Source organism: Salminus brasiliensis, chromosome 1, assembly GCF_030463535.1.
Source record: "Salminus brasiliensis chromosome 1, fSalBra1.hap2, whole genome shotgun sequence".
NCBI classification, from domain to species: Eukaryota; Metazoa; Chordata; class Actinopteri; order Characiformes; family Bryconidae; genus Salminus; species Salminus brasiliensis.
Genome location: NC_132878.1, coordinates 78,002,813 through 78,017,150, shown reverse-complemented (window position 1 = coordinate 78,017,150; position 14,338 = coordinate 78,002,813). Strand labels below are relative to the sequence as shown.

Here is a 14,338-nt window from a genome sequence, read left to right as displayed (position 1 = left end):
GCTGCAAGAGACTTCACAAGCACCTATTAAAGCTTTTATTTTCCCATAAGCCAAGCTCTTGCCCTGATTAGGGCTAATGTACTATAACTACAGATTTAAAAGCTGGACAATAAAAAAAAAAAGGTGGACGGGAAAATTTCTGATGCCTGTGGACTTCAGGGTTAGTGAAGACTTTTGAGAATAACCACATTGAATCAGGTTGTGGACAAATCATAAGAAGAAGAGCAAACCCATTCAACGCAAGTTATTGAAGGGGCACAATGACCTACAATGACTGCGCTGCACTAGTCTGCAAACCTGCAGAATAGTAAGACTGTAATCTGACTGTGATTTGATATGTCAATTGTTCTGTTATGTAATATTCTGTAGCACAGCACTGCATCGCCCAGCTGCAGCAGTTTAACAGTATTTTCTTCCATCAGTGTTTTTTAACTACAATACCCAGCATGCATTATGCAAACCCATCATACCACCACTGGGAATAAACAACTTCAGCCTGCTAACATAGCCACTGTTGTAGAAGCTCATAAATACAGACAAAGAGACTCGGCTTCCTACTGCAGTAGCCAAAATAAATAAATCAATTCATTAATGAATAATAATCCCACCTTCTCAAATCCACCCCACAATGCTTGTTTTTTTCCCCCAAAAGTCCCTTCCACTTTAAATCATCAAAAGATTTCTAGTTTTTAAACTTTTGCTCTAGAGACCACGGAGGCACTGTGGATGCAAATGGTTTAATCACTCCGGCTGCGTGTACTTTTCTCGTTTCCTGGGAGGCCAGGACACTGTACCTTTTGCCTAATTTGCATGAAATCTGAAGGCACGTCAATGAACATAGCCGCGTTGGGAATGCTTCACTCGTTAACTCATCCACTGTTCGGTACACAGTGTTACTGCTACAAACTGAACTGACTGGGGAACACATGGAACGGCCAAAAGACTTGGAAGGAAAAAGCTGTAATTAAGATGTTTACACACAAAGTTGAAAATAAATAAATAAAACTGTATCATGCAATAAATCAAGTGTTTTTCAAAGTACTTTAATTGCTTAATTATTGCTTCATGCACTCTTAAAAAATCCTGTTTCTCTGTTTGTTTTAATTAACTACAATCTTGAAAATAATGTGCTACAAAGGGTTTGCTGAGTGACGCCATAAATGTCAGGACAGTATCAGGATAGTTACTAAAATAATAAAATTACTAAAATTACTCCATACTTCCAGGAAAATATAATCTGTGCATTACTTTACTTCTAAGTTACAGCATAAACTCTATACAAATACACTATATGGACACAAGTATTGGGACATCTGCTCATTCATACCTTCTTCTGAAATCAAGGGCATTCAACTACCATCTTAAAAATAACGGTGCTACAAAGGGTTTCTTGAGTGATGCCATAAATGTCAGGACAGTATCAGGATAGTTAATAAAATAATAAAATCACTCCTTATTTCTAGGAAAATATAATCTGTGCATTACTTTACTTCTAAGTTACGCCAGAAACCCCATACAAATACACTATATGGACTATAATAAAGTATTGGGACACCTGCTCATTCATAGCTTCTTCTAAAATCAAGGGTATTAAAAAGAGTTGATCCTGCTTTTGTTGGAGTAACTGTCTCTCCTGTCCAGGGAGTACTTTCTGCCAGATTTTGGAACATTGCTGTAAGAATTTGATTGCTCATTTGTTCTCAGTCCAGAGAACACAGTTCCAATGCTGGGGGGCTTCATACTTCTCTAGCCCATGCCTGGCAAAATGAAACTTGTATTTGTGGTTGGTGTGGCGCTTTTATGGTGGTTGGTGTGGTGCAACAGATAACACCACTACCTGCCAGTGAGGTCACTATGCAGCGCTACACCAATAAGTGTCCTTGGGCAAGGCTCCTGACACTACATTGGCCCACCCTTGTAATACGAGTAACCTTGCAAGTCGCTCTGGATAAGAGTGTCAGCTAAATGCCATAAATGTAACAGTGGGGCAGTGGCAGCTCAGCGGTTAGAGCACCGGGCTATCGATAACTGGGTTGTGGGTTCGATTCCTGGGTTCGGCAAGCTGCCACTGTTGGGCCTTGAGCAAGGCCCTCTACCCTCTATGGGCGCTGGAGTTGGCTGCCCACCGCTGTGTGTGTGTTCCTGACCACAGATGGATTAAATGTGGAGGAAACATTTCGCTGTATGTAGTACAGTGACAAATATGTGTACCTTTAACCTTTATTGCAGCATTTCCATATAACTGTGGTGGTAGAGGCTTAAAGCTTGAACTTTGAGCTCAGACTTCATGTTATCATTACATCTCCAAATAGCCTGCAAATGGCTTTTTAGGGTCTAATGGCGGTACACTTTGTTCTCGTTTAGTATTTGTCTGAATGAAACTTCAGTAGACTACAGTAGACAGTGGTAGTATTTCCTCAACTAAGTATCATGTGCAATTTCTCCCCAAGTTGCCTTTCTCTCTGGCACTGAGTGAAAATCCAGTTAGCTTGTCTGAAAGATACTGGGACACGCTGTCATTTGCTACAGGGGTCTTTAGTCATGAGTTTTGTTTTAGCGTGCACTCTGATTAAATGCTTCGACAAACTGCTTGTCGGGTTTGCAGCAGCTGATAGGTGCATGACCCGAGGTATTACGAGAATATCTCCATTTGTGGCTACATCTATTCTCGTCCTCTGTCACTGTAGTCAAACTGCGTTGTGCTACACACATGCAGGAAACAGCTTAGGAAATGTTTTATGTGTGAGTAACAGTTTTTTTAAAGGTAGTAACTGTGATGTGATTAATGCAACAGAACACAAGAGGGAGTGTGTTATAGAGAAATAACAGCACGGCTGTGATAAAGCAGACACGAACCGAGGGCAAGTTATTTCATGATAACACCTGGCCTTGAGTGCTCTATTGCAACAGTTTCTGCAACAGTTTGGAAAGTAAATGAAGTTTAAAAAAAATGTTTTAATATTAGAATTTCTTTCTGCCAAATCATACTTTCTTACATACCTTCCTGCATCGCCTACAGTTCCTTTTCCAGCTTCTTACATAGACCAACAAATTAAACTCACAGTTTTGTTTCTTTGTCTGTTTCTTGTTTGCTGTGCTGCATTTTTCCCTTAAGCCGTTTAGTTTTAAGGTTTAGGTCGTAACGTTGTTGCTCATGGCATTAAGGCTATTTCTTGGTTCATTATTTAACTTATAGCAACAACATTCAGCAGAGTGATACAGTGTTTGTGACAAAAACGTTGATGCTATGGCAAAATAACAGCATGGTTAGAGTGCCTCTCAATCAATCAGCTCACGTTGCCAGAACTAACTGTCATATAATACAAAATATAAATGCAACTGTAATGCATTACTTTGTATCACGTTAACCCCAACACTGGCCGCAGGGGAGCCATTTTTGGTTCTACAAACCGGATTCTAAAAAAGTTGGGACACTAAACAAATTGTGAATAAAAACTGAATGCAATGATGTGGAGATGGCAAATGTCAATATTTTATTCGTAATAGAACATAGATGACAGATCAAAAGTTTAATCTGAGTAAATGTAACATTTTAAAGCAGAAATATGTTGATTCAAAATTTAATGGCGCCAACAAATCCCAAAAAAGTTGGGACAAGTAGCAATAAGTGGCTGGAAAAAGGAAATTGAGCATATAACAAACAGCTGAAAGACCAATTAACACTAATTAGGTCAATTGACAACATGATTGGGTATAAAAGGAGCTTCTCAGAGTGTCAGTGTCTCTCTGAAGCCAAGATGGTAAGAGGATTACCAATTCCACCATTGTTGCGGAATTGTGCAGCAAGTGCAGCAATAAAAGAATGGTGTTACCCAGCGTAAAATAGCAAAGACTTTAGAAGTTATCATCATCAACCGTGCTTAACATCATCAAAAGATTCAGAGAATCTGGAACAATCGCTGTGCGTAAGGGTCAAGGCCGTAAAACTCTACTGGATGCTCGTGATCTCCGGGCCCTTAAACGTCACTGCACCTCAAACAGAAATGTCACTGTCAAGGAAATAACAGAATGGGCTCAGGAATACTTCCAGAAATCATTGTCAGTGAACACAATCCACCGTGCCATCCGCCGTTGCCAGCTGAAACTCTACAGTGCAAAAAGGAAGCCATTTCTAAGAAAGCTCCACAAGCTCAGACGTTTGCACTGGGCCAGGGGTCTTTTAAAATGGAGTGTGGCAAAATGGAAGACTGTTCTGTGGTCAGATGAGTCACGATTTAAAGTTCTTTATGGAACACTGGGACGCCATGTCATCCGGACCAGAGAGGACAAGGATAACCCAAGTTGTTATCAATGCTCCGTTCAGAAGCCTGCATCACTGATGGTATGGGGTTGCATGAGTGCTTGTGGCATGGGCAGCTTGCATGTCTGGAAAGGCACCATTAATGCAGAGAACTATGTTCAGGTTCTAGAACAACATATGCTCCCATCTAGACGTCATCTCTTTCAGGGAAGACCCTGCATTTTTCAACAAGATAATGTCAGACCACATTCTGCAGCAATCACAACATCATGGCTACGTAGGAGAAGGATCCGGGTACTGAAATGGCCAGCCTGCAGTCCAGATCTTTCACCTATAGAGAACATTTGGCGCATCATAAAGAGAAAGGTGCGACAAAGAAGGCCCAAGACGATTGAGCAGTTAGAGGCCTCTATTAGACATGAATGGGAGAGCATTCCTATTTCTAAACTTGAGAAACTGGTCTCCTCTGTACCCAGACGTCTGTTGAGTGTTGTAAGAAGAAGGGGGGATGCCACACAGTGGTAAAAATGGCCTTGTCCCAACTTTTTTGGGATTTGTTGACGTCATGAAATTTTGAATCAACATATTTCTATGTTCTATTACGAATAAAATATTGACATTTGCCATCTCCACATCATTGCATTCAGTTTTTATTCACAATTTGTTTAGTGTCCCAACTTTTTTGGAATCCGGTTTGTATAAAGGACCATGTTTGTAAAAGATGCGTAGGTTCTTCACACTCGCACATCTCTATTACAATCCTTTATGTTACCAAATGTGTTTCTTATGCATTATCACTCCAGGAAACCCACTGTAGCACCTTTGTGTTGTATAGTTCATTAAAACAATCAGAGAAGTTCTGTCCAAAATGCGGACATGGAAGAAGAAATATTTTATATAAGAAGACCGGTTTTATCTTATCACATTTAGTTTGACATCAAAACAAACAAGAAAAAGAATCAAATCTAAATTTGGTATTTGTTATGTAACCAACTACTTAATTACAGCTCAGCAGTATATAATAGTAAAATGTCAATAAAAACTCTGATACGCCTAATGATTAATAACAGAAGCAGAGAGTGATTATTCGCTGTAGATCATGTGTGTAAGGATTGATGGGGGAGCAGCTCCACCCCCACAGCTTGGCAGGGACGCAAGGCAAAGAAAAAATAGGCCCACTGTAACCAGAATTGGAGAGAAAAAGAGCAATGCATTACTGGGACATTTCATTACTTTTCAACTCGTCTGGAGCACACTGTGCTAGACTGCTATCAGAGGCACTAGGAGAGGGCAGCAATTAGACTATAGCAGGCGCTTGATATATCAGGCCATTATTATGATGGAGTGCCAATCTTTTGACAGGGTCTACCCAATGAGCGGGAGCTCTCTGTCAATATTCCAAAATGATCAAATTATTTAATAACTCTGCAGAGGAGAGCAGAGAGGGGGAGTCCTGTGCTGACAAAGCAGAATAACAAGCCAGCCACCTTTAATAAAGCACTTGAGTGTGAATATTAGGCCTGTGGAGAGCAGATATTTCCCCACTTGCAATAACGGTTCAGTTTGGTGCTTGGCTCGGACATACAGTGTTAGGGAAAAAAAAACATTTCATAGAATCCTTATTATATTATGTGCAGTTTTTAAAGATTAATTCTCAATTATTACTCATTTTCTCCCAATTTTGGATTGCCTTACCTAACCCATACATATCTTTCCCATTATACAAGGAGCAAGGCCAATTGTGATCTCTCATGGGGGCAGCTGCCAATGACTAGTAGGATGAACGGGATTTGAACGGATTAGTGATCCGGCCATAATGACCACACCTTATTCTGCTGGACCACTGGCCCCAGTGTGAATGTTTTTAACGCATTTGGAGCCTTGTGTGCACGCTACCATTATTTTATTCACTGTATGAAAGAAGCTCCATGTTGCTTTTATTGTGGGATGCACTGTTTTTATGGCACTTCCCATCATTTACATTTACAGCATTTAGCTGACGCTCTTATCCAGAGCAAGTCCCAAGAAGTCTAGAAGTCTTGCCCACACCGATCACCCAGACCAGGAATCAAACCCCAGTCTCCCACATAGTGTGGTATCTCACTGGCCAGTAGCGGTGTCATCTGTTGCGCCACACCAGAACGGCATGGCACACAGTGGCATGTTAGTCTGATCACCCCTGTCTGAACATCAAATATGGCATGTACAATAAATGCAGCAAATAAACAGATCTTGAACTCTTAAATCTGCCAAACATTTTGGATGTGCGTATCCCCAGGGATACACCCAATGACAGTGAGGACCTCCCAATTATTCTGACGTGCAAAACATAAACAGATGTGCCACTAATCACGCTTTCTGTACTTCACTCACCAATTCCAGAGCAAGAGAGTATCTTGCTACTCTGAATATAAAGTTTATTCAAAAGCTAACATCAGCTTTCCAGACAGTTTCAGAGTTTTAGAGTACCCCATGCCAACGAATCACATTGGTTTTTATGTCAGTACCATTTGTAACAGTGTACCTGTCAATGCTGTGCCTATATTTACAGTGATCTATACTGTAACCATAGTGATGGCTGCATCTATATTTCTGAATCTACTGATTTGTACACACTGCGTATAAGTGTATAAGCATTACTGACGTTCATAACATGATATTTATGACATCCAGCATATGATAAAGTTGTGCTCTGTTATTCTAGTTAGGAATTCTGTTCTCTACTTTGTACATAGGCTATGTTTCAGAAAGCAGGTGTTTGGGCTATGGCCCATTTTTGCTGTATTAACTACTGTGTCTTTATGAATGGTGTATGTAAATTACCTCAGTTACATACACCATTGGCTAATATGGTTACCACAAACTAGCTGACCTAAACTGCTGCAGGCTGGATATAATGTACAGTATACAAATACGTTGGATCACAAAAACAGCAAATTTACACAATTTCAGCATAATTTCAATATATGGATTGGGTAGTGGACAGTAAGACATGAAACTAGAGTTTACACACTACATCAGACCCTTTTTTATTTATGTGATATAGATCCAAAGGATCCAAATCTGAAAGGTTCTTTGAGGAACTAAGACTGATCTCTGGCACTGTTGTTTTGGAGTACAAGAGGGTTGTGCTTATGTAGTGTGTGAGAGTGTTCAACGTAGCAGATCTTACGCGGCATCAATACTGATCAATATTCAAGCGATGGGTGATCCACTAGCATCACGACTAACACAGTCCAGCATCCCTAGCACCTCCTGTTTGAAGTTCTAGTCAGGCTATTTGCTTATTTTCCAAGGTTAATGAGGTCCTTCGCCTTTATACTGCACCTTCATGTCATTTATTTTCTGTCACTCTCAATAAACTTCACATAATCAATTAACAACCTTTTCTAATTACCTATTGAACACGATTAGCTTGTGTTTCGAGTACACCTTGAAACCCTTCAACAAGGAAACCATTAGGTTCCTTTGGTTTTTAATAGTCATGGTTTAATAGTTCTTCAAACAGGTACAATGCGCAATGCTGGCTCATAAATTCTGATCTTAAAACATGAGGAACTCTCAATATGGTGCCCCCTTGTAAACAAGCAAGTGTCCCACCATTGTGAATGAAGAATGAAGTGGCAAAATTTAGTATGTGGACACTTCACTGGTTTTAATTGTGGTCCCGAACTGTTTACACATAAATTCCACTTCAACAGTTTTCATTTAGCTGTTAAAAAAAGGCACCAGTTGCACTGACATGTTAGCAGATGGTCAATTTGGAGGGAAATCTGCTTTGGAGCAAAGCAGTCCTGGAGAAACACCCATCAGCCCACAGCCATTTGACCATCAGAAAGGAAGTGATGTGACATCCGTGGTACCTGTCCAGCATGAGGGAAATTCAGTTTCTTGAGGCTTAACATGTTAGGAATGCTAATAAGTCAGCTCTCCCACAAGTTTAACCCAGGGATTCGGAGAGTTAAAGCATGGTCACTAGGGGGCACTGAGAAGCATCAGGGCATCTGGAGAACATGCAGAGTTTCTCTACCACTATCTCCAGCAAGGAAGTCTCCATCTGCTCTCGTACTACTAGCAACAGCAGTTCTTAATGAACTCAATTACGTGCTCTGCGCGAGGAGTTGCTCCCATGTCTTCTAAGGCATATGGGCCCATAATTCAGATTATAACCACCATTTGCATTTTGACTGAACCCGGCCATCGGTTCAGTTGAATTTGCATTTTATCCATGTCGGCGACAGTTTCTGAGCCTGAGGATCCTCAGTGATGAGCGGGCCCTCAAACATGGAGACCATGGAATGCCTTACAGGTAGAAAGGGCTTTTCAATAGAATTATATTAGTGATGGGACAAAAAATCTATAAGGCAATATATCATAATACCTCTTGTGAGACATTAAACACCATAGTTCCAACCACTGACATTGTTATTAAAGTGGACTAAATGGATTTCTTCGCATTACGTCTGTCCCCACTTCGATTTACCAGAATATCACTGCTTCAGAACTCCTCAAGGGGGCGCTAATTCAATACATGTACATTAATACAGTGGTGAGGAACAGTTTATGATAGCATTGAATTGTTATATTGAATTTGCAATGTGATTCCTTTACATTATACACTGAGCTGCAAGTTTAATAGGTACATCTGTCTGGTACCTATATACTCATCGGCCATTTAATCACGTAACCCTACACTCTCAACAAAAAGGGTCATATAAGTACCGGGGCAGAACTCCCTTTGATGCAGGTGCATTTCAGGGTTCTTTGAAGACGTTTTTACTTCATGGATATAAATGGGTCAAATTTACCCGGTCAGAAAATCAGTTATCATGGTTTTATTTACAACCACTGGCTTTACTAAGCCCTCAACCCCCCTTTTCAAATAGAGTACCATACATGCTCCTTCTGAATGTGTTTTTATTTACAACTGTAAATCTGTTGTTCCACAAACAGAAAGGAACCTCCTACCACAATGTTGGTATCCCTGCTGGGCAGGTGTCAGGACAGAATGACCAAGCAGTATGGGTACCAGGTAAATGTACCCAATAAGCTGGCAGCTAATACTTTTCAGCTGACAGGTGCTGGATTCAGCCTGGCTGTTGTGAATATATGCACAACCATTACAAGTCAATATTATCCCAAGGAGCATTCCTAACAAGACAGTGTTTTTGTAAGATCCAGTAGTTCTTTTCTTGTTTTCTACCAGATTGACCAGAACAAAAGCTAGGAGATCCTCAGCGGGACCACTCTCCCCAGGCCGACTGACAAACCCTGAGAGCACTTCTTCAGAAAGCTTGTTCCAGTCGGGCCGCACCACTGACAGAGTAATTCATCAAAAGGCCTCGGCTTCCCCTGCCCATCTCCCTCTGCTTATCTCCGGCTGATTGTGTACTCTCTGCTCCTATCAGAGGAGGAGACACGGTGCCTCCCCTTTGAAAAAAAAACAACCCTGCTAATCAAGCGGCCCCCGGGCTAAAGGCCAACCTGTACACGGGATAAGAAGGAAGCAGCTCTGCGCTTGGTTGGCTGTGGAACGTGCTGCCATCATGATGTGCTTGCTTATCGTCTACAGCACTTGCAGAGATATTCAGTAGAGTAAATAGATGCCTTTTTTTGGGCCCACTCAGCTTGATGCCTGGTGCTTGAACATGAAAGAAAAGGAAGAAAGAGCCTAAAGTCTATGAGGCTTTTTTTTTGGAATGCCATAAGGGATTCTGCTTTGTGGCTGCAAAAAACTGTTTCTATTAGAGAGCTTTTTCCTGCTTAGGAGACCTAGGAGGTTTTAGAAATTTGATTTCTGCTGGTGGAAGTGATTTACAGAGGAAAGAGTGTCAAACTCCCAGTGGGGTGGGGCTCAATTCCAAAAACACCGCCTCGCTGCCTTTCAATGGCTCGCCAGAGTGTTCCCCGGTACCAGGAGCGACTGAGAGGCACTCTGACAAATACTCAGTATCTGAACTAAGTTATGTGGTGGCTGAACCACATCTTACCGCCAGCAAATTATGACATGACTGGCATATTCACAGTCATGCAATACAATAAGAAATAACACAGCCATGCCAAACACTCTGCTTCTCACTACTCTACTACTATCTATACTATTCTAACTTTTAAAACCTTGCCAGTTCCACATCATTTCCTCCTGGGAAAAAAAAGAAAATAGGAAAAGAGGGTAATAGTGTCATTGATGTGAAGTATACCATGTCAGACAAAGGTGTCCTTTAAGGTGCAACCACTCCTGACAGATACGTGTAATTGCACTAATAGAGCTTATACAATCTTCATAGAGCAGCCCTGACCAATAGACGGGATGAATCTTCATGCTAGAGTGATGTGCTCTAATGGGTTGTGGATTGGGCATTGGGTTGTGCAGCAGTGGATCGGTGTGCTCTGGAATAAATACCTTTGGGATGAGACACAGTGCCAGAACTAATCATCTGACATGAGTATGTGACCTTACTGATGCTATAATGCAATCATGTTTTCACAGCAATGTTCCAATCGAGTGTAAAGCTTTCCCATGAGAGTAGAAGATGTTGAAGGAGGACAAACTCCTTATGAATGGCCTTAATTTCAGAAGAAACGGCAGATGAGGCGGTATTTGCTAACGTTACTCTCTCAATACCTGTTTGTGTACTATAATAACTCTCTCGGAGTACAAGTAATTAATTTATTTTAAAAAATAAATAAAAAGTGTGATTTTAAGAGGTCTGTGTGTACACTGCAGTTAATTATGTCCTCATGACATGACAAAAAATGACACTAAAATGCAGCTGACTCAGCTCTGTGTATCTGGGCTCCAGTGCAGCTCTTGGGCTTCGGTTATTACCTTTGACAGGTGGGTAGTGTGGGTTAGGGAGCTCTGAAAGTGACTGCTAAAGCTACCTGTGCAGCATTTTTTAGATGACTGTCTGTCTCTCCCTCTTGTGCTCTCTCTCTCGCTCCCGCTCTCTCTCTCTGTCTTCCTTTCACACAGTCTTTTCTTCACTCTCTCTCTATCTCTCACTCTATCTTCCTTCCTCTCTCTCTGTTAGTCGTATTCAAACTCAAATCTAGACATAATGAATGCATCAATATCGTCAACTCTTTTTCTAATCACCAGTTTTTTTACACGCTTTACTCAATATTTCAAGTGCTTTATTTGCAAATACAATTAAAATAAAACAAATGAATGTATTGATTTAGAATGTATAATGCCCTGTATAGTTCCCTAACTAGATCCGATCAACACTTTTGAAGTGTGAGGAATCACATAAAAGGAGTCCTAAAATAATACTTAATTTATTAATGGTCATACAGCTTCCTCCATTTGTCATTGTGGTAAGGTAAATGTTATTAATATAGTATATTAGTAATATTTTTCACTGTACTATGTACAGCAAAATGTGTCCTCCGCATTTAACCCATCTGTGGTAATGAACACACACACTAGTGAACTAGGGGCTGTGAGTACACACACACCCAGAGCTGTGGGCAGCCAACTCCAGCACCTGGGGAGCAGAGAGAGTAAATGGCCTTTCTCAAGGGCCCAACAGTGTCATCAATAGCCCAGCGCTCTAACCGCTGAGCCACCACTGGATACGAAGCTAGAAGGTCACTCCAAATTCTATTCCAAATTTCCAAAGTGTTTGAAGCCTGTAACATTGCACAGGACTGCCATACCTTAATGCATTGATCTGCAACCAAATAGGATTTACTTAAATGAAAACACTGATTCCAAACCTTTGAACAGCGATGCATAAAATGGTTGTAACCTGATGCTAGTACAACCTGAGGTTCTAAATGATGATAAAAATGAGGAAATTAGATGTGTCCAGAATGAACAAATGAGCTGCAGATGATTCTAAAATGGAAAAGCCCTACAGCATAAGAAAATAAATGAACTATTCCTCATATAGTACATGGACAAAAGTATTGGGACACCTGCTTATTCATTGTTTCTTCCAAAATCAAGAGTTTTAAAAATAATCTATCCTGTTTTTGTACGAGTATCTGTCTCTAGTATCCAGCGCAGGCTTTCTACTAGATTTTAGAGCATTGCTGTGAAAATTTGTTTGCATTCAGTGTCAGGTGGGTTAGTGAGAATGTTGGATGATAACCACCCCACCTCATCCCCAACTCATCCCACTATTATTCCAGAGTACACAGTTCCACAGTGCTGGGGGCTTTAGACCCCTGTACCCTATGCATGGCATTAGTCTTTTCTATTGGCAACACTTCTCTACATTGACTAAACAAGCTGTATGTGTGCATTTGCACATCCGTGTTAGCATGAGCGTGTGAGGTTTCTTCATATGGACATGCACATAATTCACATTCGGTACAGGAGAATTTGGAGTAATCACAAACATTTGTCCTGATTAGATGTGTGCAGAGTTCTGGAAGGAACAATGTATTCTGAGAAATGTAATACTGGAAATATACCAGCCAGAACAGGCCATTCCATAACAAGTGTGATGGGGGGGTGGGGGGGGGGGGTCTACTCCTGTTATAGGCAGGCAGAACAGAAAAAAAGCCTCTTGTGCTAAAAATCATAACGAATTAATTATCACTCATTAATTATGCACGCTCTTAAAACTAGCAGTCATGGTGCATTTGCAAACATATGAGGCAGTAAAGAGGCAGAGCAGATTTATCTGAAGGCTGCATCCGTGGTTTGTCGTGATGTTTTCCAATGCGTTCTGTTGTGTTTTTAATTAACATACAACGAGCAAGTCCTCAATCATCGAATTAGAATTAGAGGCCCATTTCAGTCACGGCCACTCCGCAGCCGACATGACAAGACGCTGCACAAAGCAGGCTGTAATTACCTGCACACAGAGTGCACCTTATGAGGAGCTCTTGTTTGTATACAGGACAATATGTCATTTACGCTAAAGGGTAATTTTAAAGGGGGGGTTGAGGGGAAGCCTTTAGGAAAAGTGCATTGGGAAAAGTATGCATGTGTGTGCATGCGTCTACCGGCACGGTCGTTCTTCCCTTTGAACAGGAATTTGCCAAAAGTCTCAAAGAAGAAGATGAGAATGTCGTTTACACAAGCAAATTTAAAACAAATTTGTAAAATCCCACAACTGCGGCTTGTTTCTTTGGCAAACCTCAGAGAAGTAGTTTCGAGGCCAACCAAAGAGGAGCTGCGCTGTAGTGAGTTTAGCATTAGTTGCTATGGATACAACAAAGAATAAAGTACTAAGCTGGAGTAATATCGAGCCCTAGAGAATCATCCCATTCCTTAGTGTTATTTTTCTCCCGGCCTGCAGCAAAGAGACCCCATGCATAAATCATAATATGCCAGAAATGCACATTCCTCATAAACATCACTGCACATTTTTATACTGTACAAATGATACATTTCGAGTGTAGGCTCCTCTGTTAGGAAATAGGCCTCCAGTGTACATCATTCTTCACCTGCCGGTAGCCAGCCTCTTCTCCAGGTTGAGAAACAGTTGGGTCTGCAGCTGTTGTGTTTAAATCTAAGCTGGTGCCAAGTTTGAACGTACAACCGATTTGCTCGGAAACTGCTTACTGTAGTGAATTTAGTAGTGAAGTAGTTTGTTAGTGAAATTAAATCACTAACAAACAGTTAAAAAGGCAACGTTAAAAAGACAACATTATAGCATTAATTAAGATTAAAACCTGATGATTATGCTTCCTAATGGGAACTGGCTTAATGGTTATCATTTCAGACCACTAGTTTTGTGTTGGACACATTTAGATCCCATTAGAAAACCATTACATATATCTAGACTCAATCACAGGTCAACTATTAACTATTACAACTATTAACTATTAAAAGTCTTTACAAATACAGAACAGCACTACTGAGTGTACATCATTCTTCACCTGCCGGTAGCCAGCCTCTTCTCCAGGTTGAGAAACAGTTGGGTCTGCAGCTGTTGTGTTTAGAACAGGTGAAGCGACAGAAAGGAGCCAAACCCAGCCAGGTAAATTGGCCTCTCATTTTGTCTTTTTCACCTTTATCAAAGGAGTGATCTTACTCATGCTGTTCTGCCAGACTTCGCCCGGAGATAAAAATGCCGCTGTATGTCTGTGCAGAAGTGGGCCTCTTGAGAAAGGGAC

General features: G+C 40.9%; 1 protein-coding gene across 3 annotated transcripts in view; it reads right to left on the bottom strand.

The window, feature by feature from the left end:
• ctnnd2a (catenin (cadherin-associated protein), delta 2a) overlaps positions 1-14,338 on the bottom strand; it is a 452,693-nt gene that overhangs the window by 107,171 nt on the left and 331,184 nt on the right. The window lies entirely within an intron of this gene.